Raw genomic sequence first — 27,843 nt, forward strand, 5'->3', positions numbered from 1 at the left:
TGCTAACACAAACAGCTGAAATAAAATTCTTATACTACATAGCGTCTCTGTGGAAGTACTGTGAGGTACGTGTATTTGTTAGTGGTGTATAACTTAAACATGATCTATTGGTGTTTCTATCGTTGAGCATAGTATACTTTTAGATCACAGTGAGCATATAGTCCAATACTTTTGTTTGTATTTGGATGCTGCAGCAGATATGCATTGGGATGTGGAATGCTGATAATGATACAAGGACCGTTGTACATCAGACGCCACTTCGCGTTGCGCCGCTGAAGAGCTGATGATGTATGGTGAGTACACACAAGTACCTTCATACCTATTCTGTACTGTTGCTTCCTTTTGACAGTGCGCGCATAGACTTTGTTTCTTCTATCGGCTTCCGCAGTCAGCGCCACGGAAACTTCTATTACCTTTTCTTCGTACGTTGCATGCTGAAAATAAAATTTAGGCAGTGGTGTTGTCCAATCGTTCTCTTCCTTACGATCGAACATGAGTTCATTTGGAGTGTAGGGAGTTACATAGATGGTGAGGTTATTGTGTACCTCCTCGAATAACGACAAATACGTTACCCAATTGGTATGCTTATTAGAAATGTAAGTCCTCATGAATAGGTTAACCTCACAGAACACGCGTTCAGTGGGATTACATTGTGGACTGAATCTGGAAATTAACATATTTTTAATGCTATTGTCTTTCAAAAATTTTCGCCACTTATATCCAGTATAATATACGGCACTGTCGGATAGAATGGCTTTTGGGTTTCCCAAAAAGTGCTCACAAAGAAGCGGTCAGTTTGTTTTGTTCAAAAAGATGCGGGTTCAGGAAGGCGACCACTTTTGCCGTAAAGTCACTAAGATTTCGCAAAAAAGTTACCGCAAAAAAGTGTCCGCCATATTTTGGCAGAAAAGATGCAGGTTGAAAGAGGCAATCACTTTTGGGAAAAATGTTTTAAAATTTAATGTGGAAAATTTTCACTCGGTTTTCACTTATTTTGTCCCATTCCATCAGTTTTTCAAGTGAAAGAGATAAGGAAATTTTTTTCTCTTGGTTTTCACTTGGGAGAAGTCCTATACCGACGCCTATACTACTAGTTTTGGTGCTAAAGAACGAAGGTCTTTTTTTTCCGCCACCAATCGAATGCTTCAGTGGCTGACACTGTGGCACAGTTAGATAAATCGTAATGAAACTATTTTTCCCTAACCATATGCGGCGAAACACCAATACAAACAACATGCGACATTCTGTCACACTCTCCGTCTAACAAAATTTTGCGGAATCACTCTAACGCGATCTTTGTTCGACGAAAACTGCAGTTAGCTCTATACACCGTCAAATTTTTAGTTAATGTAGTACAGTTTCACAAATTGTTTTTTCGTAACGGGTTCTTAAAAGTTAACACACTACACACAATCAATGTGGCTGCAAATACTATGTGACTGGATGACAGGTAGTCACGAACTGCAGACAGCGACAAGAGACGGGAATAAAATGATCGCCATGTTTTGCTGACAGCGTTTTGAGCTGACATCTGTCGGCGACGTCGAGCAACAGTGCAGGACGAAACGGCTGTGTACTGGATCTCGCAATAAAAAGTTCAGCAGGAAAATGCTGAAAATGAGAAAGATGTCCTTATCGATATCAATTACTTATTTCCAGTTTTTTCAGGAAATTAGAATAAATGTCCATATCTATGGTCAACTTGTAAGGAATGTACTTTACACACAGCAACGTTCTTGCTAATGTGTTTATTATATGTGGGAAATTGCACAGCGCTGCAGGTAAAGCACAGACAAAAACGTCTAATTTTTGAAAGTTTCAGACCGAGTTTGTCTGAACCTCTTAACTGCCGATACTTCTGTTTCATTTAAAAATTAATCCCTTGGTTATAACTCGGGTTTCTTTAAAGAATTTGTCTGTTTTTTATTCTGATTGTTTTTAAGTTTTTCGATTCTGTATAATATTAACCTGTACTGACCATTACATTTCTGTTAATGTATTGTTGTAAAGATGTTATGTTCTTTTGATATAATGTTAATAAATAAATATATACAAAAAAGCGCGACTTTCCAGTGCATAATTTTTGAAAGTCGGGATGGCGTTGACGCTAACCTGACGAAAAATTAAAGTATATATAAAATGCTTCATATTTCCTGGGATGCAGGAAGGATCTTAGTGGTTCGATGTGCGGCACATTTATGTAATCCATCTTCCTGGTTTCACAATCAACCTACGCCCAACACGGCTCATTACGTTCACCAACCCAGCCTGGTCCCTGACTCAATGTGTTTTTTTTTTTTCCCTGTTCCCACATTTAACGAACACCGCGATATCTCGTTGCTAAAAGCCAACCTCCTATTTGCACTGTCCACAAACCCTCTGTTTCGGACAGGTCGGAAGCTCAGTTTTGGAAGCCCCCTGACTTTACAGGTCAGCAGTCCCAAATCATTTTCAATCTCTTGTGTATTTTCTTTCGCCACTCATCATATTCTGTTATTATAAATAAATTAAGGACACTCATTCGTAGCTGCTTATGAACTTCGTCATTTCGTTGTTGTACGTTGTTTAGTCATGTTCTAATTGAAATTTCAGGTATACTTTGGAACTTGCCATCGTAAACTCTTACATTGATGGTGCAAGGTTTTTTTTCTAAACTAGTTGCAGACGGCATAGAATTGCCAACTGTTGGAGGTCTGTGCATGCTCAATATTTATTGATAATACCAGCTTGTCAAACCTACAGTATATTAAAGTGACCTCACATCATCAATAATACTGACAAAAATCGTCAGTTGACACCCTGGTCTTACAGCCTAAGCTGTCGAACACCGAAAAGGATTCGTGTGTGTTGCAGTTATATTAGCTACAGCTTGTAAGCAGTGGATGACAGATAAAAAAGACGAAATGGGTGTGAGAATGGTTGAAAAAAGGACCGACTGGCCACATGTTAACTTACTGACAATCAGAACCATCGACCCAGAAGTTTTTTCTCTGGTGAGTCCTGCACCATACCGGTACAACAAGTAACTATGTTGGGACGAGATAAATCAGAGAAGCAAGATACGTTAATGTGAGAGTCAGTCTCAGTCGACGAGAAATGAGGAGTATCAAAGAGATTTGTGGCGACATGTAGGTCATTTGAATGCTCAAAGTGTAGTTCTGTAGTACCAACAAACATATTTACTAAAATTTTAGGGAAACTTGTAAAGCAATTACATCTGCCTAGCAAGGATACTTCCAGGAAACTGACGTAAACATTTTTTACGTTTTATAATAATTTGGTGAAACTGATATGGTTTTCGAGGATTTGTTACTAGTCATTTCGGATATATGACGAATTTTTGTAAGAGAAAGAGCTTTTTCAAACTGCTATGTAATTCATTAACCTATACTATACTAAGGTAAGCATTGACATACAGAATCAATCATCCTTTGCCATCCTAAAGTGGTATATGCAGTGATTACAATCGCATCGGTGTATTAAAATTGTTCCATGTTAAAAGATCACTTCAAAAATTGGATTTTAGGTGTGATGCGAACAAAGGCGAATTGTAAGCAAACAAGGAATACTAATGCCAAGTGGCCGATACGTGAAGCTCTGTCAGCGTTGGGGCCCATCAAGTAAGTTGCATAGTAACCACGCCAACAGCTCTCCCACCACAGCTCATTGTACCTCTGGTGCGCTTCTCGACAGGTGTGACACCCTCTGGTTAGTGGCGCGTGTGAAAGAATTCGCTCTCTCAGCCATCTGTTTGTTTTGCAGTGACGAGCCTTCTCCCTTTGAATCATCTAAGCGTGCACATCCCACACTTCCACTCACAGTTACTACAGTCAGTGTTAGGAAGCCTTATCGGCACTTGTACATTGCTGAATGTTTAGACTTTTTGTATTTAGTAGAATATTTACGGTTTATCCGGATTTTCGCTAATCTGGAGTACATCCGGTCCCAACTAGTCCAGATAAAAGAGCTTCTTGTCTACTGCACTGCACATTGTAACATTGTTTATGTCTCACATAATTCCAAAATAACAGTGAGAATTCATAATCCTTAGTCACAGCTGTACTTCTGCTAGTACCTCATCTCCTGGTTTCTGAACATCACAGAAGTTGTCCTACCAAAATGGCAGAAGTAGCATTCCTGGAAAAAAGGGTATTGTGAAGATTTTGCTTCGTGACACCCTTGGGTTAGAGACCCGGTCCGGCACACAGTTTTTATCTGCCAGCAAGTTTCATATGAGGGTTTTTATAAGAGCTCTTTCGGTGCTATCCAGAACTGTCAACAAAAGGGTTGTGCCAATTTATGATAATGTAGTCTAAGTGGGTCTCTTGTAAATGATATCTCATTGACTGTTATCCCCACAAAAATGTTATTACAGTTTTCAGTAGAACTCTTAGGGTCCTATTAAGAAAAGCAATCAGACCTTTTGTACAAATTTATTACTTTTACACAATAAAAGTGAGTCGCAAATTGAAGTAAATATCAGATATAATGTTACCATCACAAAAAATATTATTATAGTTGTACTGGTAGATAGGACAGCTTGGCTGTGGAAGTGGAAGGGTAGCCCACAACATAGACAACAGTATTCACAATCACAAGCACCCAAGGTTTAATGATCTTCCAGCAATAAAGGCTCTTAACAAATCTCAATTAAGCAAGGACATAAACTTGGTAACAAACATATGTTAACCTTCAACCAGTGAATAACCCCAATAAAGAATTACCAATCAATAAAACGTAAATAAAGGACTGCTTTACAAGAATGCTTAAATTAAGTAAAATCATGAAAGCTAAGTTACAAATTATATGTTAAGCTTCAACAGGTGAATAACTCCAATAAAGAATTCTCATTTAAATAAAACATAGATAGGAAAATGCCTTACCAAAATGCTTGAATTGTGTAAAATCATGAAAAGCTGAGTTACAAATTTTCTCACAAACTACTTAGGATTTTACAGCCAATAAACAAGTTTGATCTGTTTAACCAGAAGGTAACTGCCAAGTCCAAGCGACCGAAGCCACTGAGAGCGGACGACCGCCCCAACGCTGGTCATCAACCGACATCGTCACGGCCCAGTGGCCACCGAGCTAAAACAGGCTAACGTTTCGGTAAGCGACCGACAGCAACACAGGAGTGATAGTGACAAAGTCGGCGTACGCCTTACGAAACACGGCACACCCTCAAGCGGGAGCAGGCACAGCTGGCTAGCGGCCACACAACCGCGAGCAAACAAACCTCACGCCGCCCGTACTAACGCGGGAAATGATAGCGAGCGGCAAGACGCCACGCGCAAAGCAGCAACCGTGCCTACCCCTCGACCACAGAATGTGCCCTGTCTCCTTGTCTATGGTAATACAAGAAACGATTTAATAATGCCATTAGTTCAATGCAAGATCAGTTAACAGTTAGGTCCAGTAAAGGTTTACCAACGGATTTACCTTCAAACCAACTTCCGGACCACAGGCGGAAATTAGTAAACTTGGCATAAGTTTTCATCAGACCGATAAACAAGAAATCAAATTAAACAGTTGCGAAAAATACAGTCACGATACGCAACCCCTTCAAGACCTTACTATCTTACTCACAGTTATCATTAACGGCGAAACATACGCAAATGAATGACAAGAAATTCACCATTGAAAGCAAAAAAACAACACACCACAAAGGTTAAATTAATTAATTTGCAGACGAGCCAGTCACTGAAAGCTCAGTTCCACAAGATTAGGACTAACCTCACTCGGCAAGCAGTACATTTGTGTGCGTGACAACTAGGTTGCCCAAACAGGACTCCAAAACCCAAGACAACAGGTCACACGTTAGCTGTCTTGTTCTCGGATACTAGGCGCCACCGGGTTAAGACAATCGCGACGAAAAAAAATCTCTGAAATTACAGTTGCCTGCAGCAAAAGAAATGAGTCAGGGTACACGAACGTAAAGCACAAGCCACTGTTCCAGCCGGAGCGTAACCTTTTCAATGCACATACGGACAGAACAACACACGTGGGCATAAAGGGAGCAGCAGATGCGTACCAAGCAAATTATACGGCGCCAAAATACGACCCACGTCACGACCACAAACCGGAGCACTGCTCCCGGAGCTGGTGTCTGCTCGCTGGACTGCCGCAGCTCTCTGTCCCCCGGAAAGCGATGCTGACTGCCGCCTCGCTCGACGCTCCCTTCTCGGCCGTGCACGACAACTCTTCTCTTGTCGCCTCACAGTGCGGCCGCAATGTCCGTTCTCCCCTGCTGTCCGCCCCAGACTCCAGTACTCGCACTCACTCCCTCGTTAGGACCCGCTCCGACAGGAGGAGCTCGCGATCGCACATAGTGCCAACCTCAACCAGAGGAGTCATCGATAGCGTCTTGCGCCCGAGAGCCGCGCCACACCTCAATAGTTTTCGGTAGAACTCTGTGGATGCTATTCAGGTCTGTCATCAGAACTGTTCTACAAATTTTGTTTTCGTAGAGGAAGTGAATATCAGAATAAAACTATTATCGCCATAAAAATATTCTTAACATTTCCAATACAACTCATCGGGTGCTATCCAGAACTGACAACAGAACTGTTATAAAAATTTATTTTTTTCCAAACTGACAAATAAGTTTTTACTATACAAAAATTTTGTCGAGTTATTGTTTTCTACCCGAAATTCTGCAGAACTATCCGTGTTTTGAGCAGGGAACTCTAGAACTATTACATACATATCAAGAACTATGAAAAAAAATGTATATTTCTCGTAAAAGGGGGGCAAACTTCACGGCAAATGCCCATAAGCATTCCTTATTAAATGCAGTTACTTTATAAGCAATGACTTGCACAAAATATGTTACTAGCATTTTCGATGTAACTCCTACAATGCTATCCAGAGGTGTCACCAGAAATGTTGTACGAATTGATATCTTTTTTCTTGTAGGGTAAGTGAGCCCCACAATTAATCAATTATCTTACAAACTATTATTACCACAAAAAATGTTATTATGATTGACGATAAAGTCTTGGGCTGATGTCCAGAACTGTTCATCAAAACTGTTGTACGGATTTATTTTTTTCTGTGGAGGAAGTGGGTCTAACATTAAAGCAATTATCGTATAAATCAGGGCTTCACAACATACGTGCTCGCGGAATAAGCTGTGAGCAGCAAGGCGCGAGCACGGAGCAGCGCGAGCACGCTACCCCCACTACCGGACCAGAGCGGAGAGTGGGGAGAGTCACGTGGGGTACACAACAGCTGCCGCCAGTCGATATAAATCTGCGGCCACCTGCAGGGATATCACTCACGAATTATTACTGCGACAAATGAAACAAATAAAGGAGAATGTACACGTGCCTCATAATTTTATTAGCTTAGTGTATACCTCTACCATCTGTAGACACTGAAACTAAAGAATTCCACGACAATCCTATATTTTCAACACTTTCTTCAACACTACTTAAAATATCACCTCCGGTTGTAGTGTTCTTCATGGCTACTACATCGAGGAGCTCCTCCCTCACCTGAAGATCTCTATTAACACCTCCAATAAATATGGCAAGCTGCGCTGTTCCAGTGATATCAACACTTTCGTCCAGAGTTAGAGAATACGCCATAAAATCTTTACAGATATTTGCAAACTGGCTCTGGACGTCGTCTGCCATGTCCTGTATGTGACGCATAATGGTCATGTTAGATAATGGCACAATCAGAAACTGTTCAACTTGAGATGGACACAAATGTTCCGCTGCAGCTACCAAACATTCTTTTATTAAATCGCCATCAGTTAAGGGGCGCAGGGATTTTGCTAAAAGAAAAGCAATTTTGTAACCCACTCTGAGAGCTGCCTCAGTTGATTTTTCTTCGGCGTCCAGATCTTCTTCGGATAGCTTCCTTTTAAGTTTAATAACTTCCTGTGCACGATCTGGTCAATCACATTTTCCACGTCCGTAGTCTTTCGCGTGGTATGACATATAATGTCGCTGCAAATTAAATTTCGTAAAAGAATTCAGCGTTTTGTGACGTACTAATCATTTTGCAACACCATCTTTTTCAGTAAACAGATACAATTCCTCCCAATGGGGGTTGAACTGCGAAAGCATGGTTGGGGTTACACAACGGCGACTTCACATGATTCTTAACCAGCGAAGTGACTGTTACGAGCTGATCGTAGTACTTTAAACGTTACACAGTCGGCGCGAATTCAATAGGCACGCTGCGGCCCTATTCAAACGTGCGCGCGCATTTCCCCTCCCTCCCCACTCCGCGACCTTGCAGCTGCTCGCGAGCACGTGCCTGAGCAGACACGAGTACTCGTGCTCAAAACCGGCCAGTTGTTAAGCCCTGGTATAAATTATCATCGCCACAAAAAGATTTTATTACGATTTTTGATAGAACTCTTGGTATTATGTTCAGAACTGTCCTCAAAACTGTTGTAAGAATTTACTTTTTGCGAAAATTGACAAAGAATGGTTTCGATACGAAATTTTTTTCGAGTATTGTTGTTTTCTTCGCTAAATTCTGCAGGACTATTCAAATTTTGTACAACGTACTCTAGAACTGTGGCATATCTATCAAGAATTCTGAAAAAATATGCTTTTCTGATAAAAAGGGTGCAAACTTCACAGTAAATGAAAATATTTTCCCTAAGTTGCAATTACCTCGTAAACTATTGGCTGGACAAAAAAAATGTTATTGGGATTTTCGGCAGAATTCTTGGAGTTCTGTTCAGAACTGTCCTCAAAACTGTTGTACGAATTTACATTCTGCGGAATTTCGATACGAAAATTTATACTAGTATTGTAGTTTTCTTCGTTAAACTCTGCAGAACTATTCAAAATTTGTGGAATGAACTCTAGCACTGTGGCACATCTATCAAGTACTATGCAAAATTGCATATTACTCGAAAAACATGTGCTGACTTCGCACGACTTCCTCCAAACGAGAGCGAACTGATAAGCTTGTGTGATCCCTCACGCATTCAGTGCGTTTCTTAAGGGGCTCTTCACAGGTCCAGTACTATTGTCAGTGTATTAACATTGCGTCTGAAGGTGAGGATTGGCGTGTTGTCAGTGCTGGTGATATTGACTGATCAGTATTCATGCGCCCAAAAATATTCTCCGTTTTGACAGCACTTGTTCTTAAGTTACTTATAATGTTTCGCGAAACAGCTGCAGGACGCCTGTGAGTATCACAGAACTACTGTTTATATTTGCACCTCTTTCAGCCGTGAAACAAAGTGGGGAGTTAGGTAAGGAAATGAACAGACAATTTATTAATGTAGCAGTTTATTGAATTGTACAGGAGTAATACTTGTCTATGGAATGAAAAATGACCAGCCTCCATGGGTAGGAGCAAAATACCTGATGGAAAGCAGCAGGTATTAGCCATTGTCACGCATTTAACCATTTTTTTCCATTGTCCTCTCGCATTGCATCAGTAGCGTGGTACAACTTGCGATCGATTCCTGTACAATTGTGTGTTCTGTGTGTGACTTGGGGCACTATCTACCTGCAATCGTTAATGTTAAACCTGTCCATAATACAGTCATCACAGGACTTTCATTTGTGACGAAAGATGCCAATTGATGGATAACCTATTCAACACTCTTCTGTAGACGAACAAAGATGTATGCTAAGTCATCTATTTCTCTGTCACATCTTGGACATAAATCGAGTCGTCAATTTCATATAGGTGCTGAGCGACTGTTACTATACTTTTCATGTTCGTTTTATCCAAAATGCAAGCGTGTGGATCATCGGGGAAAGGGATAATCTTAGGATTTTTAGCGTCACAGAGATACTGAAGGAACTTAACTAGGAGACTGTTGAAGACATCCCGAGAAAGTGTGTTGACAAAGTTTCAAGAACCGGCCTTAAATGATACTCTATAGATGTACTACAACCGCCTATGTATTGCTCACATAGGGATTGTGAGGATAAGATCACAATAATTGCACGGACAGAGGCATTCCATCATTCTTCCCGCGCTCCATACGTGATTGGAACAGGACGAATCACTAATCTGGGGATAATGTCCAAGATTGCAAATATGCTAGGGTTTGAGAATTATACGACTAGCGAAGATTTTTTAAAATTTTAGATCTACACGTTCAACGCTGCATTTTGAACCACAAACTTTCACTTACTGTTAGGTATTTGGCAACACCGTTGGAGCAATGTATCTATGTTGTTCTCGCGTGTGAACTAACTGATCTACACATCTTTGATCATTTAATCGATACTTGTTTTTTGTCTCATCGGTTAATAATGGAGAAAAGAAAGCGTGTGTTAATGTTAGCCTGCGACAAGAATTTTAAAAATTTTGAAATTTTGCGAATGACAGTAATAATGAACATCTTTATTGCACACTATGTACTGGAGAATTTGCTGTTGGATATAAGGGGAACGTTGATACTAAAGACATTTGCTTCAGTTGAGTTGATTTCTTGTTTCAAGTATGAGGAACACTTGGTCTGGAGTAGGGGGTAGACTGCAAGCGCCTAAAATAAACCTGATGTAAATATTACACCATGTATTTATCCGCATTTTCTTGATCTTATTGGATTTCGTTCCATGTGAAGAGGAAGCTAATCTGTGACTAGTACAGTCAAGTACGATCATAAGGAGACGTTGTATGCTGTGTTACACGCACATGGACTGAGCAATAATGCAGGGCAACAGTTTTACCGGCGCATTAAACTTGGACAGCATTGGCCAGCCTGCGGTCCAACTAACCTGCAATGAAGTGGGTAGTAGCAGTTCAGACGTAAAAAGAGACGCACAAAGAAACAATTCGAATGTCATTTAATTTTTAAAGAGAGTGAAATAATATTCGGAAGAACTCCAGCACCACGCCGTGCTTCTTAGGTGACCAGAGTAGCATAAAATGCTCTCGTTCTCACCTGACATAGTACTCTAATTACAAACAACAGTGATGAAAATTTTTAACTTCAACTGCTGCCGGACTTGTACTCTTGCATCCCACCCGCTCTCCCCCTCCACACTCTCCACAACCTTGCCCAAGGTGGCTTCCGCCAACTCCCCCTTCCTGTTGATGCCCTCATTCCTTCCATGTACCCCTCCTATTAGCCCTAACCCTCCCCTTGCTTTCCTTCCTCCCCCTTTTCCTCCAGGGCTCCTTCACTCCTTCCTCACCTTCCTTTCTCCCTCCCTCTTCTCTCCCAGTTCTCCCACTACCTCCCCTCGCAGGCTTCGACACCCAACCCTACCCTCTCCCCTCCCCTCACCCTTCCTTTCTCCTGTTGGCTTCTTCCACCCTCTTTTCCCTCTACCCATCCCCTGCACCCAGTATCAGCCCCCCCCCCCTCCCCCATCTCATTAGTGTATTCAGTGTGACGGAGATCGTCACCAATGTGCTACAGTGTTCTCTTCGTCTAAGTGTGTCACTGTTCTCCTTCAGTGTGCTCCTCCGTTTGCATGTGAATCTGTTTTTCTATGTTTGTGTGCACTGCTGAACTTGCTTGTACAACCAGTGCCTTCCGTGAATGCCTTCATTTCATTTCTTACTATGTCTCCTGTTTTTACTATTCATGTATGTCGGTTTTTCTGTCTCCATGTTTACAATCTGTTTTTCTGTTGGTCGAAGAGTGGCACATGTAGGCCACTGCCAGCCTGCCTCGTACAAGGCATATAATTGCAATAAAGAGAAGAAAATTAACTTCAATAGGGTAATTCCTCCGCGCGGGCTGTGGGTAATGCAAAAGCATACTGCAGGGATTTCATCGTACTGTTGAATTCAGAAGCAATTGAAGGTATTAATTACAATTAGTCATCTGGTAATCTGTTATCTGAGTCCGAGAAATACATTTCAGTTCTGGAAGTGTCAGCTGCTATGTGGATAACGACAGAATCCACAAAGCCAACCAGGAGCCGCATTCCTCCTCCTCCCTCATGATGCGCTGTTCTATATCCCGCCAGCGTTCCGCCGGCCGGTGCGGCCGAGCGGTTCTAGGCGCTACAGTCTGGAACCGCGCGACCGCTACGGTCGCAGGCTAGAATCCTGCCTCAGGCATGGATGTGTGTGATGTCCTTAGGTTAGTTAGGTTTAAGTAGTTCTCAGTTCTAGGGGACTGATGACCACAGATGTTAAGTCCCATAGTGCTCAGAGTCATTTTAACTGCCAGCGTTCGGTAGCGACATGCGAAAAATCTGCGGGCGTTAGTTACTGTATGTCTGGCAGCTTAACAGTCTTGTTACTTCTAGGGCCAAATCCTGTAACCTGGCTCCTGATCAGTTCTCTTGGCTGCGTATTGTAATGGTACAGTGGCTGTCAGAGGCACAATCCGTGACTCTTGAGCCGAGTGATATGACAGCTTATACAAGAAGAAAATTCTACGCGATAAGAAAGGGGCACATAAAAACAGAGTAAGAGGAGATAATGGAGGTAAAAATACACTGACATGGAGACGTTCATGGGGTACAACTAAAAAAGTCGACATAAAGTGGAAAAAACACAATTATCGATTCATAGAGCACAAAAAAGACACTGAAGTCTCACACACAGGTTAAAAGTTGGCCACAGTATTAAAACACTGCGAACAAGACATGTTAAACCCACACACAACGAAGACTAAAAGTGGCAGGAGGGACCAGATGAGGGAGAGGCCTGAGAGGATGTAAAAGCAGGGGAGCAAGGTGCAGCAAGGAAGGGGCCAGGATGAAAAGGCAAGGGGCATCAGGGGGTGCACCAAGAGGCGGGAGACAGGTGGGGCAGAAGATGAAGAGGGAAGACAAGGCAGGAGGGAGTGCAGTGACACTGAAGGGGAGCACAGGAGAGGGAGGGGGTGTAGGAGGGGAAAGCCACTCAGGGGAAGGGAGGCAGAGGAGAGGGAGCCCTGAGGAGAAGGCAGGGGAAGGTGGGGTTAGAGTTGGTTGGAAGGAAAATCATCTGTGGGAGGCACATCATCCGGAGTGGTGGCGGGGTAGATGTTGTAAGTTGCGTTGGGAAAGGAGGTGGATGGTTTGGAGGTGAAGGGAGGATGAGACATAAGGGTAAAAGTGCAGCAATGTCCTTGTGGTGGAGAGGAAGGGAGACACCAGGGGGTGACGGAGATCAAGGCGGTGGACAATATACAGGGTTCAGATGTGTTCAAGAAAAAGTAGAAAGTGGAGGAAGGGGATTAGGTCGCAGAGGATGCACGTGGGGGACAGAAGGCGTATGCAGAAGGTGAGGCAGAGTACATGGCGTTCGAGGATTTGGAGTTCTTTATAGAACCTGGGAGGGGCAGAACTTCAAGCAATGCTAGCATAACAAAGATGGGGAAGATCAAGGATTAGTAGGTGTGAAGGATGGTGGAAAGATGCAGATCCCATGTCCAGCCGGACAGTAGTTTCAGGAGGTGGAGTCTGTTGTGAGCTTTGTGTTGGATGGTAAGGAGATGGGGAGTCTAGGTGAGGTGGTGGTCGAGGGGGAGGCCAGGGTATTTGAGGGTAGGAGTGAGGTGGATAGGGCAGCCATAAATGGTGAGGTAGAAATCATGGAGACAGTAGGAGCGGGTGGTGCGGCCTGCGATGATCACCTGGGTCTTTGAGGGGTTGATACAGAGGAACCACTGGTTGCACTAAGCGGTGAATTGGCCAAGGTGGTTTTGGAGGGTACATTGGCACCATTGAAGGATAGGATAAAGGGCTAGGAGGCGGTGTCATCAGCCAATTGGAGGAGATGAGCAAGCGGGGGAGGTTTGGGCACATCAGAAGTGTACAGGAGGCAGAGGAGATGGGAAAAGATGGAGCCTTGGGGCACGCTGGCATAGCTGCTGCTGCCGCTGTCGCTGCAGTTTTTCACTGCCACCACTGTCCTCGCTGCTGCTGCCATTTATCGTAGCTGTCGCCATCGCCATCAGCACAATCACAATCATCACTCCCCACTTTGAAACCATCACCATGTCCCACCCTACAAACTCCATCATTTGCACCCAACCCTACAACCTCTTCCACCTACACCCTTGTCCTCTCCAATCCTGACCATCAATTACTCTACGCTCAGACCATCACCCTGGCCATCCATAAATACTTCCCCAATTCCCCTGTCTCCCTTCTGACTCCTTGAAAATACTTGGTCTTCATTAAATCCCTCAATGCTTCCTTCCACACCGAACTCCTCTCCAAAATTCCATGTATCCAATTTTGGCCGCGAGCCACCCTTATCCCCTACCACACCCCATTCTCTCCCCAACAGCCTCAACCTCCCCAATGTCTGCCGACCTTAAGTGCTGTGATCGTGAAGTTTAGCCCTGTGATCATGGAGGTTGAATTGTTGTCGGAACTGAATTCCCATCCTGACAGTGAAATGAGATTTGCCCGTCGCATCTTTAATGATGGGGAGCTGACCCACACGATGCACCTATTCACAGAATCCTCCTCCTCCATCGACTACCTCCTTACAGAGGGACAGCTAATCTATAATACACGTCACGAAGTTCTCCTGCCCTCCCGTTCACACACCCCCCAAATCCTACTGCTGCCAATGATGTGTTAAGGATAATGACCATGTCACTGCCACCTGCAAGATCCCCCTACCTGCCCCACTGCAAAAATTCCTACTTCCTGAAGTACTGCCCCAACCTCGCCTCTCCCCCCCTCCTGCAATACCTGTAATGAACACCACCAAGGTAAAGCGAAACCTTCTCCCATCACCCCAGAGCTCACCATCTCTGTCCACCCCATCCCCCCAACAACTCGCTCTGCCCTCCTCCTACTGCAGAGGACAACATCCACTTTGTCACCATTGTCCAAAATATCCACCCCTTCCAACACCCCCACACACTTTCCTAAATCGCCCTCATTGCCTGTTCCATCTTCCACATCACCACATATGCTCAAGCAACAATGCCCACTTCACCATCACACCCCCTTACCAACCTTGTCTAAATCTCCCCTACCTAGGCAAGACAGCATTACAGTATCCTTCGCCATAATATCTGCTCCTGCCCGCCCACAAACTCCCATCACACTGTCAATCAATACCACATGAGGCCTTCATTCTAAATGAACCCTTCCTCCAACCCTGTATGTCTGTCCCACAGCCCCTTATACCCACTACCACATTGATAACCCATACCACCTGGCTAATGGCAGGGTAGCTAGTGGCGACCACAAGCACCTCCCTGTTTGGCCCCAACCTCTCCTCAACAATCCTGACAAACACCAAACCCTTAGCTGCTTCTTCCCTACCCTTACCATCACATGTGCCACCATCGACATATGCTCTCGTACCCCCCCTGCCCCCAATGATTGTCTTGAACAGCTGTCTTCCTCAACCAGACATTGTCTGATGCTGTAGCCACCCATACCCCTACCAAAACCATAAGACATCACTGCCCAGCCTTGACCCTACAGGCCATCCTTCTCCTTCGTGAATCCTGTCACCTCTACCACTGCTTCCTCTACACTCATAACCCCCACTTACTCGCCCGCCACTGGCAATTATGAGACATCCACCACATGCTTACTACAAAGAAATTTCGTGCTCTGTGACAGACATTCACACAACTTAACACCACTCTCCCAATAAACTCTTCCAAGTATTGGTCTGCTTTCCATTGCCTTCGTGGGAACTGCCCTACCCTGTAGTACACTCTCCTCCTTGATGACTGTGAGGGATAGAATTAGTGCTACCTCATCTGTTGATTAATAATAACTATCGATATTTGTGATGTTGGTTATCTTTGTTTGTGTTGACACTTGTTCTGTGTGTGGTGTCTTCCTTGTTTCTCCTCTGTGAACTGAGGTATTAAATTTGCTAGCACATTTCTTATTGTTTGCATTTGCGCCTTGAGAATGGCAGGGTGTGCTCCTGTCGAAATATCGGCGGTGTTCGACGACGTTACCTGGCAGGAAACCCGTAAGTTATTTGAACATCACCTTGACTCTTTTACCGCATAGTGTAACCAGTGGTTGCTCAAAATCAGTTCTTCCAAGACCTAGGCAATCATTGTAGGTCAAACCACTCACTCCTTTCGGCTCCTTGATTTTCCACTTACCATCTGCATAATTCCTGTCCACCTCTCCACCACCCTCACCTACCTTGGACTCACCATTGACCGTCACCGCACCTGGATCCCTCATCTCAGCTCTATCCAGTCCAAAGCCCTCAGCCACTCTGTCTCCTTAAACTCCTCTCTGGCTGGACATGGGGATTGAACCCCTCTACCATCCTCCACAGCTACAAATCCTTAGTCCGTCCCATCCTCTGTTATGCCAGTCCAACCTGGATACCCGCCCCCCCCTCCAAATTCTATGCCGCTCCACATCCTTCAGTACCATGTGCTCTGGATCACCTTCCATATACGGCTCCCGTCCCCCATGCGGATTCACTATGACCTGATTCCTTTCCCCCATCTGCTCCTATTCCTCGAACATACACAAGACTTCTACACCACACACCGACTTGATGCCCCCCCCCATCCCTTGGTTACTCTTCTCCAACACCTGTCTGCTGCCATACCTTCACTGTTGTGACCCTCTACCTTCCACCTCTACACCATTCATTTCCTTTCCCAAGGTGGCTTCCATCAGCTCACCCTCCTGGATGAAACCCTCTCTCCCTACATTGATCCATCATCTCTACTCTGTTTCTCTCCTCCTCTTCCCTCCCCCCTGTTCTTCTTCTGGGCTCCCTCTTCCCCTTCCATCCTGTTTTTTCTCCACCTACCCTCTCTTTGACTTCTTTCTCTTCCCTGAGTCCTTTTCCTTGACCTCCCCCCCCCCTCCCACTGCCTTTCCCACTCCTTCTTGCATCTGCCCTTCCCCCCTTTTCTGTGTCCTCTCCCTCCATCGGCTACCACCTTTTTTGGTTTTTCCTCTACTTCCCCCTTTTTTCCTCCTCATTTGACGGCCTCCCCCCTACCCCCCGCATATCCCTTTGTACTCTATAGTGCAGTGTTTCCGCAATTGTTCAGTGTTGTGCATCCCCCTTGTTAAGTGTTGTGAACAGAAATCACACTGTCACTATGTTTTTTAATTGTTCCTGTCTATCTACGTCGTGTTTAAATCAGCATTACCCACCCTCACTTTTTATATTTTCTTCGCAACTTTTCACCATGTTCGTTTTAAGCAGTCACCATTTTATCACCTTTTTTTTACTTTTCTGTAGGCTGCAGAGCGGCGTATTACGCTACTACCAACCCGGCCACCCTCTGCGGGGAAATGAAAACCAATAAAAGGAAAAAAAAGGAATCTTAGAACTGTCACGCCAACCGATGGTCGAAAGATGCACTGTGTGCATTCGCACCTATAGGTCATGCGTTCCAGCAGTTTCTGTGAATCGCACTGTCGCTAAACTACCTTCTGTTTAAATCGTCCCTAACATCAGAAATTGGTCTCGGGGACCATATGTACTGTACTTAATAAAATATATTTTTTTTATTTTGATATTCTCTACCTCTCGTATTAATTTGCACCAACAATTTCAGAACACCCTGTATAGGTTACCTTACCATGCCATGTGCCCACGACACCGCCAGTCTCATAGGTACATATATAGATGTAATTAATGTTGAAGTAATTCCAATAGTTAGAGATACAAGCTGCAGTCAAATGAAACCGATGCAGATGGAAAAATTAACCGAATCATGTATTACTTCGACATGAATAGCTATAATGTTAATGTATTTATCCAATTGTGATACAAGATAGGCGATGCCTTCACAAAAAAATGTTTGCAGTTGCCTACTGTAATGGATCTCGCTTACTCGTAACTTTCATATCTCGATTGAAATGTTCAATTGCATATAAATTTTGGCCTGGCTTAAGTTTCAGACTTAAATTATCTAAGTCTGAAGATATTTTTGCATATATTTGTTTGTTAAAGCGCTACTTTTCTAATAATATATTGTTATTTTTCATATCCAATCGATTGCACAGCATCCATTTTGAATTAGTAAAGCAAGTGTCAGCTCAAATTATCCAAGAACGGCTTTACTGTATGCTTCAATTTCCATACAAAAAAATTTTTTTTTCATCTATAATTTTCCTAATTTTAGTATCTACAATGATATCGACATTACACGAAGACGGGAAGTTGCTACTTTTCAGACTGTCAAAATTTGCAACATTTGTTACTAACTGTTAGGTCTGTAAATCTTTTTGAAAGTAATTATTTCAAGAAAAAAGTTACGTAAGTTAAATCTGAAAAGTAATTTCTAATGAAAAGTGAGAACAGTACTAAATTGACTACACCCTCTTCTAGAAGGTACTGTGTAATAAAATGTGGCGAAAATGTTTATGTGAAGTTTGGGATATGTATTGTAGTTTAACATGAGGCAAACAATGTTCAGTCATTATCTAATTATTTAATACTACGTTTTGCAACACATTACCAGCATTCATATAACCCCTCCACCAGTTTTATACATATCTTTACGTAATCCGGAGTGCTGCTTCTTGATACTGCCATAGGTTCATTTTGATGTTACTGCACCGTCATATGGATATTATGAAATGGTCAAAATAACTTCTGCTTGTTCTTGTTTACAAAGGTTTTTATTTCGTACACTAGATGTTCGGGGATGAATGTGTTTTGCAAGAAAGTCTGACAATATGCTGCTGATACAGAATTCGGTCTGATTGAAGTATGGCGGCGCACAAATAACCTCCATTTATATGGTTTTAAAGAATTACTATCATTGTTACACATTGAATTTTGCATTAGAACAGTTAGTGTTTTTCCATACACCTTCCCAAATTTCATAGAAATTTACATAGAATAAAAGTGAATAATTCCATAACAATCTGTTTTTATGAGACTATAAATTACATGTTTTATTATTGCAACAGTATTTTTCGTTAATTTTCATATGGTAATTAATGGACTCAAAGAAAAAACATGCTATCATGTTCAGGTGTATAGAGTGATTAGTTTTATCAAATAAAAGGCCTAGATGCAACTAATTAATTTTTGTATGAGTAAAATTTACATTTCTATATGGTCATAATTACAGTTCTCTTAACTAACACCAATTCCAATATCAGTATGATTGATTCTGCGTGAAAAATCATCATGTCATACTTTTATTAGGAACTCAAACAATTTCCGACTTCAATATATAAAAATAGCTGTCTCTCTATGACTTGGAAATATTGGAACTTTAATCGTTAGTTACTCCATAATAACAAGAGTAAAATTATTCCCACCATGTGCCTCAAAGTTGTATTGTGTGTAAATTATGATGGTACATTAACGTTTAATCCAACACGTTTCCTTCATTCCATTTACTGGAAAGACCTAATTAAACAATGTCAAAACAACAGTTTAAATTAGTGAAACGTACTAATATTATATTTATGCCTTCTTTGGGGAGTGGCGATGAGATTGGAATAGGATATAGGGTCCCAAAGGGTTGTGGTATTACAACTGGAAACTATGTTCGCTGTATATATGTAAAATTTGTGGAGGCAACTGTGTCAGATAGCCACAGGTAGACTTATATGCATCAGCTCATTTCTCAAGCAACAGAATATTTCCGAACTAAGATTCTCGCTGTTGAAATCAACCCAAGGGAGGTGACGTTCAATCCTGAAAAGTTCTCCATTAATATCTGTGATCTAAAGTATGCTCATTGCCCCACGTTCAAGACTTGACGGAGGCTTTCATGATTTTGACACGAATGTCGTCACTTACCTGTTGCTCAAAGATTCGTAATTTACGTTATAATGACTGTCCAACATAGACTGTAGCGCTGATGTCGGTGGATTCCGCCGACGACCGACAGCGGCCGATGTCGTCAGATCAGTACGCCACTATACACGCAGTCACAATGTAGCCGATCTCATGACCTGAACGTACAGATTTTGGACGACAACTGGCGAAATTCATATCCGTTCGTTTTTTTCGGTCACAATGGTCGATACGACACGAAGCGAAGATTGCCAGAAGCTGATTAATATAGTCATAGGAGAGGTTTGTGGCATTCTGAGGTTGAAAAAACATCATAATCTGGTTATACCGCCGATACCGTTCCCTGAGACATCGGTTCTAAAGCCGTACTGGCTATAACAGCGAAAGTGAATGGCCTCATCTAAATTACACATAAAACTTATATTTTAAAAAATCACTTATTGCGGCTTATCATATAAAACGACGTATTTTTAATTACGCTTTCGGAGAAATGTATCGACTGTGACGTCCAATGTTCATTTTAGTTTGTTACGTATTTTGGGGATTACTAATAACAATATAAAACTTATTTTCAAAGTCTTGTTTTCTGCAAAATACGCACGCTCGACTTAAGAGCAAAACGCAAACAAAGATAACTTATTAAATGTCCTTTTATTCCAGTCTTTGGTCACAATATAAATTCTTTTGAAAATGACTGGTTTCAGTCAGTAATGACCATCTTCAGATCTGTTCTACACCATGTCATAATGTGATAAAGTCGTAATGGCAACCTCAGAATATTTATACACTCAGCAAAGCATCGTCACGTAGAACTAAAATGTAGTGTAAAATGGGCCACATCGTCCACACAGTCATATCGCAACTGGCGTTACTGTACAAAACTACTCAGTTGCGAAATGACTGTGTAGCCTATTACACACCATATTTTAGTTCTATGTGACGATGTTTTGCTGAGTATAGAAATGTTTTGACGATGGCATTACGGCTTTATCACATTAGGACATGGTTAGAACAAATCTGAAGATGGAGAATTACTGACTGAAACCGGTCATCCTCAAAGGAATTTATATTGCGATCAAAGACTGGAATAAATAAACATTTGACACTATTGGATCACTGTTCATATTCGAAACCATGTCACAGCTGTTGATACCTAATTACCTCAAGTAGAGCAGTACATTGTAGTATGCGTTCTTTATTGCATTTTGAAGTTAAAGCAACTAGTTAGAAAACCAAACAACTCTATCTTCTCTGTGATTGCAGAAACGTAGGAAATTAAATTCCAATATGTGCTATTTTTTTTAAGTATGGAAGTGGAATAATAGTGTGTTCGTTATTGATGTTTTGTGGTTGTGTGTGTTACAAATTTTCAGTGTGTCAGGTACAGTACATCACATTTTAAAACAAGTGCGGAAAAATGGGCTAACCCTCAAATGTAAAAACTTAGAGATAAGTGTTGTCATCTGTTGCTGGGTGCGGGAACTATCAAAACTGACATTGGTCTCACGCTTAAGTATCACTTAGGGGTGAGACAAATGTCAATTTTAATAGTTCCCATACCACTAACATATGACAACACCTTCCTCTAAGGTTGTATGTCTGAGGGTTAGCCTGTGCTTTCGCACATGACTTCATTTGTACAACATTATAACTCTTAAAAAGAGTCGAAGGTGCAGTAGCACGGACCGCTAGCATCTGTTGTTACTCTGCTGCTAAAGCATAATGGTGTGGTAGGAGATTACTGCGTTACTAGTTGTTCTTTGCTGATATTTCCATGGCTTCCTTTCGTTAGTAGCCACTTGAATGCGACATGGACCTATGCTATTACTGCTTCTCTCATGATACCAGTCCTTGAAACAACTTCTGGCACTTTGCATCGTGGATTCAGTAGCCAGGTGACTTTGAGAATATTGTTTTAAATGGTTTGAGGAGAGAGTACAAAATGATGTTGGCTTGAGATAGTGCCAGTGAAACTGAGAACGAACGTAGTTCAGAATAGGAACGGTGCAAAGGTGATGATTAATTTGTTTTGCCACCTGCGAATTCCTTGAATGAAACAGGTGATCGCAGTGATGAAGATAGAAGTGTAGAGACTGAATCTCTAGCTAAAAGCTCTGCTAGAAATATATTTGGTCGAAACAAATACTGCTGGCTGTCGAAGCCTCTTCCAGTGATAGCTAATGACATTGACCGAGTCAACAACTATCACATGCCCTGTGAACTTTTTCATCCATTCACCATATTTTGTATGTGACTCAACCAGGAGTAGATGTCAATGTAGAACTATCGCAAAAACGCGAAACATCTCAACCCATGACCCAAAAAAAGAAGAGAAAAACGCCTTACATTTTCCACTGTTGCAACAAGCCAGTCTAACTTGAACTCTCTGCAACATTTATAGAGAATGTAAACAAAACTTCAGAGACGGAAACTAAAAACCTAAAAAGTAATAGTGTGTTTTTCATTTCTCTGGCTGCTTTGTGGGATTTTTTGTGTTTTTATTATTTCGTTCAATAGTAAACTTTAAAATTAGTTTGAATGTATTCTGTGTGTGGTGTTAATGTAACGTATACATAAAAATATGGACTGCTTCAAGGAAATTGCTGAATGCATTTTTATGGCAATTTAAATATTGCAGTCTGTCAGACTGAGCCCAGGACTGTGTGTGACAAATACAACGACCTGTGAAGCTAAGCGTTAATGAGAAACACAGGAGGAATTTGAGTAATTTGTGTATAGAATACTGACTTTTCATTTGGTGGCTGTTGATTGATTTTTGTTATACAGTAACTGGAATGAAGTTGTGGCATTCACGAATATTGTACTATACAGCACTTACAGTAAGTTTTATTTGTGCTCATCATTTTATCTCGTGCATTATCCAAGACAGTGTTCGACATTATTTAACAATGTACATTGTTTCAACTTCTTACTTCACCTGTTACAAGTTACTGTTATTTTACTCCTGTATGCACTGAATAAACATAAGAAAAATTCCTCTTTTGTTCCTCTTCACAAATACTTCATTGTAAATACTGCGTGTGTACTGTAGTTCTCCTACTTTTTGTTACCTCTACGGCCATCTAAAATTTCTTTGTCAAAAACAAATCAATAACCGGGTTTGTGCGACTATCGGCTGTAACGACCGTAAACCGTCGGCCACTTCGACGTCGTTGTAACCGGTTTCGATTGTAGTTCGTAGTCCACGGACTGAAATCGCAAGTTCATCAGGAAACACAAGTAGAGAAAAAAACCTTATAGTAAATTTTAGGTAGAGTCTATAAACATGTTCAAGTGACAAAATCCTTATTGTAAATTTTAGGTATAGATTATAACTTGAAAACATGTTCAAGTGACAAGTATAGGATATCTTATGCTTGCAGGTACTGTAGTGGATCTCGTTGGATTGTTGTAGCTGGACATTATTACTGCTATCTGGCGTTTTCATGCCAGTAGGCTGGCGATTCTGTTGCGTGAAGTGCTTTGCAAATGTGGTACAGGCATATGTTTCCGCTCTTCACTACTTTAGGAGTTCAGAGTACCTTATTCCAAACTTATGTTTGTCATTCACACGCATACTGAATGGCAGATATTGAAGGTTAACTGACGTAGGGGAGCCCAATGTATCGTCATCCCAATGGGTGGTGTGACTCCCTTGTGATATGTCGCTGGAATTTTCTACTATGTCCTGCTTATGTTCCAAGCCTCAGTTGAATGTCCGCTTCTGTTTAGAAGCTAACGAAAAAAAATCGATTTTGTGACAAACTGAAGTAAGGAAAGGTCAGTTTCATTGTATAATTAAATCAGATGTACGTGAGAGAACTATTATTTATAGTAATTATTTTGGTTACCTGCATCATTAACTTAAGTCACCTCTATGTTTCGAGATATTAGAATGTGTAGTAATGTTTTTCTAGTCTGAGAGCGTTTGGGGGCAAGATTGTCCTGCCTTTCTATCTGAGGACTGCTTTGCTCCAAACACATTCAAACATATCTCGAGTTTTCTCTAGCAGATAGCTCTTAAATGGCTAGAAATTGAGCTCACAAGAACTTCACCACAAAAATGCGGCAGGGTATGAAAGCAATTGCGAAAAATATTTAGTATTCCCAGAATGGCACTGAAGAGACGAGTCAACAACTTAAAGCAAGAGACAACCGAAGAGAAAAAAGTCCTTGGGTCAAAACGACCTGTTTTCATCCCTGAACAGGAGAAGGAACTGAAAGACTATATTTTGACAATGGGAACAATGTTCTTTTGGTTTTGCAGTTAGAGATGTCATAAATCTTGCTATTCAACGGTCTGAGAAAAACAACACTAAACATCTTTTAGACAAAGGATCACGTCTTGCTGGAGAAGATTGGTTATATGGATTCAAGAGTCATCACCCATACCTTACACTGCTATCGCCTGAGGCGACATCTGCCGCCAGAGCTCAGGCCTTTAAAAAGTCTAATCATCATCATCATTTAAGACTGATTGTGCCTTTCAGCGTTCAGTCTGGAGCATAGCCCCCCTTATAAAATTCCTCCATGATCCCCTATTCAGTGCTAACATTGGTGCCTCTTCTGAAGTTAAACCTATTACTTCAAAATCATTCTTAACCGAATCCAGGTACCTTCTCCTTGGTCTGCCCCGACTCCTCCTACCCTCTACTGCTGAACCCATGAGTCTCTTGGGTACCCTTGCTTCTCCCATGCGTGTAACATGACCCCACCATCTCAGCCTGTTCGCCCTGACTGCTACATCTATAGAGTTCATTCCCAGTTTTTCTTTGATTTCCTCATTGTGAACACCCTCCTGCCATTGTTCCCATCTACTAGTACCTGCAATCATCCTAGCTACTTTCATATCCGTAACCTCAACCTTATTGATAAGGTAACCTGAATCCACCCAGCTTTCGCTCCCATCTACATCTACATCTACATCTAGATCTATACTCCGCGAGCCACCTTACGGTGTGTGGCGGAGGGTACTTATTGTACCACTATCTGATCCCCCCTTCCCTGTTCCATTCACGAATTGTGCGTGGGAAGAACGACTGCTTGTAAGTCTCCGTATTTGCTCTAATTTCTCGGATCTTTTCGTTGTGATCATTACGCGAGATATATGTGGGCGGTAGTAATATGTTGCCCATCTCTTCCCGGAATGTGCTCTCTCGTAATTTCGATAATAAACCTCTCCGTATTGCGTAACGCCTTTCTTGAAGTGTCCGCCACTGGAGCTTGTTCAGCATTTCCGTAACGCTCTCGCGCTGACTAAATGTCCCCATGACGAATCGCGCTGCTTTTCGCTGGATCATGTCTATCTCTTCTATTAATCCAACCTGGTAAGGGTCCCATACTGATGAGCAATACTCAAGAATCGGACGAACAAGCGTTTTGTAAGCTACTTCTTTCGTCGATGAGTCACATTTTCTTAGAATTCTTCCTATGAATCTCAACCTGGCGCCTGCTTTTCCCACTATTTGTTTTATGTGATCATTCCACTTCAGATCGCTCCGGATAGTAACTCCTAAGTATTTTACGGTCGTTACCGCTTCCAATGATTTACCACCTATGGCATAATCGTACTGGAATGGATTTCTGCCCCTATGTATGCGCATTATATTACATTTATCTACGTTTAGGGAAAGCTGCCAGCTGTCGCACCATTCATTAATCCTCTGCAGGTCTTCCTGGAGTACGTACGAGTCTTCTGATGTTGCTACTTTCTTGTAGACAACCGTGTCATCTGCAAATAGCCTCACGGAGCTACCGATGTTGTCAACTAACTCATTTATGTATATTGTAAACAATAAAGGTCCTATCACGCTTCCTTGCGGTACTCCCGAAATTACCTCTACATCTGCAGATTTTGAACCGTTAAGAATGACATGTTGTGTTCTTTCTTCTAGGAAATCCTGAATCCAATCACAAACCTGGTCCGATATTCCGTAAGCACGTATTTTTTTCACTAAACGTAAGTGCGGAACCGTATCAAATGCCTTCCTGAAGTCCAGGAATACGGCATCAATCTGCTCGCCAGTGTCTACGGCACTGTGAATTTCTTGGGCAAATAGGGCGAGCTGAGTTTCACATGATCTCTGTTTGCGGAATCCATGTTGGTTATGATGAAGGAGATTTGTATTATCTAAGAACGTCATAATACGAGAACACAAAACATGTTCCATTATTCTACAACAGATTGACGTAAGTGAAATAGGCCTATAATTATTCGCATCTGATTTATGACCCTTCTTGAAAATGGGAACGACCTGCGCTTTCTTCCAGTCGCTAGGTACTTTACGTTCTTCCAGAGATCTACGATAAATTGCTGATAGAAAGGGGGCAAGTTCTTTAGCATAATCACTGTAGAATCTTAAGGGTATCTCGTCTGGTCCGGATGCTTTTCCGCTACTAAGTGATAGCGGTTGTTTTTCAATTCCGATATAGTTTATTTCAATATTTTCCATTTTGGCGTCCGTGCGACGGCTGAAGTCAGGGACCGTGTTACGATTTTCCGCAGTGAAACAGTTTCGGAACACTGAATTCAGTATTTCTGCCTTTCTTCGGTCGTCCTCTGTTTCGGTGCCATCGTGGTCAACGAGTGACTGAATAGGGGATTTAGATCCGCTTACCGATTTTACATATGACCAAAACTTTTTAGGGTTCTTGTTTAGATTGTTTGCCAATGTTTTATGTTCGAATTCGTTGAATGCTTCTCTCATTGCTCTCTTTACGCTCTTTTTCGCTTCGTTCAGCTTTTCCTTATCAGCTATGATTCGACTACTCTTAAACCTATGGTGAAGCTTTCTTTGTTTCCGTAGTACCTTTCCTACATGATTGTTATACCACGGTGGATCTTTCCCCTCGCTTTCGACCTTAGTCGGTACGAACTTATCTAAGGCGTACTGGACGATGTTTCTGAATTTTTTCCATTTTTGTTCCACATCCTCTTCCTCAGAAATGAACGTTTGATGGTGGTCACTCAGATATTCTGCGATTTGTGCCCTATCACTCTTGTTAAGCAAATATATTTTCCTTCCTTTCTTGGCATTTCTTATTACACTTGTAGTCATTGATGCAACCACTGACTTATGATCACTGATACCCTCTTCTACATTCACAAAGTTGGTCGAAAGATTGAACGGTGCACAGATAACTTAGTCTTGGTACTGACTTCCTTCTTGCAGAAGAGAGTAGATCGTAGCTGAGCGCTCACTGCATTAGCCTTGCTACACCTCGCTTCCAGTTCTTTCACTATGTTGCCATCCTGTGAGAATATGCATCCTAAGTACTTGAAACCGTCCACCTGTTCTAACTTTGTTCCTCCTATTTGGCACTCAATCCGTTTATATTTCTTTCCCACTGACATTACTTTCGTTTTGGAGATGCTAATCTTCATACCATAGTCCTTACATTTCTGATCTAGCTCTGAAATATTACTCTGCAAACTTTCAATCGAATTTGCCATCACAACTAAGTCATCCGCATATGCAAGACTGCTTATATTGTGTTCACATATTTTAATCTCACCCAGCCAGTCTATTGTTTTCAACATATGATTCATAAATAATATGAACAACAGTGGAGACAGGTTGCAGCCTTGTCTTACCCCTGAAACTACTCTGAATCATGAACTCAGTTTACCGTCAACTCTAACTGCTGCCTGACTATCCATGTAAAGACCTTTAATTGCTTGCAAAAGTTTGCCTCCTATTCCATAATCTCGTAGAACAGACAATAACTTCCTCCTAGGAACCCGGTCATATGCCTTTTCTAGATCTATAAAGCATAGATACAATTCCCTGTTCCACTCATAACACTTCTCTATTATTTGTCTTAAGATCTGGTCCTGACAACCTCTAAGAGGCCTAAACCCACACTGATTTTCATCCAATTGCTCCTCAACCAATACTCGCACTTTCCTTTCAACAATACCTGAGAAGATTTTACCCACAACGCTGATTAAAGAGATACCTCTGTAGTTCTTACAATCTTTTCTGTTTCCATGTTTAAAGATTGGTGTGATTACTGCTTTTGTCCAGTCTGATCGAACCTGTCCCGACTCCCAGGCCATTTCAATTATCCTGTGTAGCCATTTAAGACCTGACATTCCACTGTATTTGATGAGTTCCGACTTAATTTCATCCACCCCAGCTGCTTTATTGCATTGCAATCTATTGACCATTTTCTCCACTTCCTCAAACGTGATCCTATTTCCATCATCATTCCTATCCCATTCTACCTCAA

The 27,843-nt window shown here is 41.9% G+C and overlaps 1 long non-coding RNA gene across 7 annotated transcripts in view; it reads right to left on the reverse strand.

The window, feature by feature from the left end:
* Positions 1–27,843, reverse strand: part of LOC126213544 (uncharacterized) — a 518,933-nt gene that overhangs the window by 79,799 nt on the left and 411,291 nt on the right. The window lies entirely within an intron of this gene.

The sequence above is a fragment of the Schistocerca nitens genome, chromosome 11 (assembly GCF_023898315.1).
Source record: "Schistocerca nitens isolate TAMUIC-IGC-003100 chromosome 11, iqSchNite1.1, whole genome shotgun sequence".
Classification (NCBI taxonomy): domain Eukaryota; kingdom Metazoa; phylum Arthropoda; class Insecta; order Orthoptera; family Acrididae; genus Schistocerca; species Schistocerca nitens.